General features: G+C 37.3%; 1 protein-coding gene across 1 annotated transcript in view; it reads left to right on the top strand.

The window, feature by feature from the left end:
• Positions 1-1175: 1175 nt before the first annotated feature.
• LOC102211455 (protein NLRC3-like) overlaps positions 1176-3586 on the top strand; it is a 20007-nt gene continuing 17596 nt past the window's right edge. Inside the window, exon 1 of the mRNA XM_013914759.1 lies at positions 1176-1273. The gene's annotated coding sequence lies outside the window, so the exon portion shown is untranslated. The remainder of the gene's footprint in view (positions 1274-3586) is intronic.

Here is a 3586-nt window from a genome sequence, read left to right as displayed (position 1 = left end):
AGGTGATATTCGAGTTACTTTCAAAGTGCAACTAGATCATTCTTACTTGATCGTTTGATAATTTCTGTTGTGGGTTTTAACTCATTAATAGTCCAAACAATAACAAAATAATACCAATAATCCAAAGGGACTAATTCAATTCAAATACTTATTATTTTAAGTATTATTATTTTTTCCCATAAGAGGAAATTAATTTAGCAGCAAGGCAACAATAAGAGTAAACAAAACAATAATAAAAAGCCAAATGAACATTCCTCAGCACGTTTCTCATAAATGGCCAAAAGTCCATTTTGCCAGTGCCCTGAGAGTTTGCTGCAAGTTTTTGCTAAAAGTCCCAACCGGTTCTTGTTCTTCAGAGTCATGTTACTGAACCAGGCTGCAATACAGAAAGAAATAACAGATTCAATAAAACTTCAGTAAAACAAGGAAAGAATTTCAGATGAGACATTAAAAGATGTCATTTTCCTTAAAAAAATGCTTGTTGAAATGTCGCGGCAAAATGTCGAGGAAAAGGACCAGTTTTTTTAAATGGACTAACAATGAGGTGGAGATGTTGCTGCGAATAACACAAAAGTACAAAGTTGCAAAAGCGAGAGAAAATTAAAGAATTTGAAGAAAAGCTATCTGGAGCAAGTACAAACTGATATTAATCTTTAATAGGGCTGTCAAAATTGAGAGCAAATAAAAGCTGTATAAGGCTGCTGTATAATGTCCTCTGCTATGATTGTTTAATTGGTCACATGTTTGCATCACATGACCAAAATGCGTCATTCGAAAGTCTCAGTTTTCGCTGTCCACACTGCGACGTGAAAGCACCGTCTCAAATGTATTCGTTTTCGAGAGTGCTCAGAAGATATCAAAGTCCTCATGGAATATGTGCTCTTATTGTGAAAATCCAGGGCTCTACTTCTCCATTAGAGGTAGAGCCCTGACTCCTTCCAGGTAGGGAAAACAGTTTGAATTCAAGTGCCACTACAATAGAAACATAGTGTTAGGGCTGTGACAGGACAGAAAGCCTCCAACAAACATTTCTGCATGTTTCTAAAGTTCAGACTCCATTTCTGCTTTTACTTAATCACAACTTCCTCACTGACGCCTCTCTGGGAGTTTCCTACTTGATCAAAGAGGAACACTTTACTTTCTGAAACTCTGTGTCATATGATCGTCTCCAGCATAAACAGCACAAATTTTCCATTCACTCTAATGGACTCAAAGCTAGAGTGTTTCTTTTCCATCATTTTTGTGAGCAAAATCTGAGAATCAGCAGCAGCAGGTTTGAATTTGTTTTCTCTCAGACAGCAGTTTGTTCTTTAAAAGTTTGAACCGCTTCTGTAACTTAAAGAGACTGAAAGTTCCTTTAGGGCTTTTCTTTTTCTGCTCTCTTTAAATTATTCAGCTTTATTTGAATATTTTCCTTTTTTCACTGCTGCACTCACTACCACCCAGAGGTCGTCTCACACTTTCTCCTTATCGTCTTTTTGATGAACATTGTGGTTAAAATTCCCTCATGATGTCGATGTCGTTTTATCTCCATTTGAATTCATATTTTCAATGATAGCTGTTTAACAGCTTTATTGTGGCAGGGCATGGTTTGTGGCGCAGCTGCAGGAGAGGCTGACACACCAGAGCTCCATCAGTTCATCATGTCTCCCCTGCATAAGACGTGCCGGGACCTGAGGTTGTTGTGTGTGTGTGTGGCTGGCAGCTGCGAACAATGTGGTCGGGTCCGTCATTCGTGTGCAACAGTTATCATTTGAAAATAATTGATATATTGTACAAACAGAGTGAGCATTTGTGAGGCCTTGGAGAGAAAAGAGGAGCACAAACACTGACTGTGAGCTCACCGGCACACACACTGTGACAGTTTCAACAATCATTGTCTTTATTGAATCTGTGACCTTTGAATTTTAACTAGTTTAGAGTAAATGGTCGCTGTAATTGGACAGTCAGTCAAGAACAGTAAGGTCTTCCATGGTACTGAATCATGACTGCAGGCATCATTCATTAGGTTTCACATCTCTCTCACTGACTATGAGCCAACAAGTAAAAGAAAGTTAAAATATAGGAAGAACAGATGAAGTGATGTCACTGTGGAGAAATATGTCATAAAGAGCTCAGAAAGTCAATGTATAAAATACATTGATAAATTACATTTTAAATACCTGATCTTCTCAACAACAATCAAAGATCGCTGCTTCTTCATGGCAGCGATGTTGAATAAGTCTAGGGGAGAAGGAGCTCTGCTGCCTCAGCATTGTGGAGTGGATTGGGTGTGATGGTTGTCCATAATGGAGAGCAGTTTTTTCAGTGACCTCTGACCCTTACTGACTCCATTACCAACGCCTCTAAATTCTGACCAATGATTCTTCCACCATGTGGATTGTTTGTTGATCCTGGAGGCATCTCTGGCGCTGATGCCCACTCATCCCACGCACACCAACATAGCAGTGTCAATAACAGCTGTCAACATGGCCACCTGGGTCAGCGGCATCACCTTCCTCACATTAGTGGTGAATAGCTTGTTATACTGTTATACATTTTTCTGCATTCCATCTGCTGTTATGCCTGACTTATTGGCCCATTAAGACTCACTGGTGTTAACTTTATTCTGATGGCAAGATGGAGTTCACAGAGTTTGTAATTGTAGAGAAATAATCAATTAATTTTGAGCATACAATCTTCAAGCAGAAACCTCAGAAAGCCTTTTGGGTTAAAAAGGTTAAAGGTCTTCAAGAGTGCCATATATTATATATTATATACTATTTATTTATGAGTGAAGTATGTATGTGTATATATGTATATATTGTACTATTCTTAGTTAGTTAGTGTATTGTCTGTCTTGTCTTAATGTTGGTTTAAAATGGAGCACTGTAACAAAAAATAATTTCCCCCAGGGATTAATAAAGTATTCTGATTCTGATTCTGATTCTGATTCAGAAAAGCTTTCACCTACGACAACTCCACAAACTACAACACAACATGTGTGCATGATGGATAACTTGACAGCCTCACAAATATGAAGCCTAAAATACTGCATTGTTGCAGCACATGTAATGCGAGTCTGTTAACAATAACAAAGGCTAAGGGATATTTGGAATTTGGAAGGGAAATGAGTGCAATCAAACAACAATATATCACCTACAGTATTATATTAATTTTATTTTATGACATCTGGCCCTCAAAATATCTGCTGAGAAAGATTCTGGCCCTTGTTCAAATAAGATAAGATAAGATAAGATAAGATAAGATAAGATAACCTTTATTAGTCCCACACGTGGGAAATTTGTTTTGTCACAGCAGGTAGTGGACAGTGCAAAGTTATGACGCAAAAATTAGAATACAATAAGAATATCTACAGTACACAGCTGTACAGAATAGAATAAAATAATATACTATATACAGTAGAATAAAATAGAATAAAAATATACAATAAGATAAAAATAGAATACGAATGCTATATACAACTGAGTAAAAATACAACGATGCCAGAAAAGATTATAGCACTTAGTGTTATTGCACATGTGTGGATGTGTGTGTTTGTTCAGTTAAAGTCTTTGTTGTGGAGTCTGACAGCAGTGGGGAGGAA

Source organism: Pundamilia nyererei, unplaced genomic scaffold (genome assembly GCF_000239375.1).
Source record: "Pundamilia nyererei isolate P.nyererei 1_Seehausen unplaced genomic scaffold, PunNye1.0 scaffold00222, whole genome shotgun sequence".
NCBI lineage: Eukaryota > Metazoa > Chordata > Actinopteri > Cichliformes > Cichlidae > Pundamilia > Pundamilia nyererei.
The sequence above is the reverse complement of the archived record's forward strand: the minus strand, read 5'-3'. Positions and strand labels throughout refer to the sequence as shown.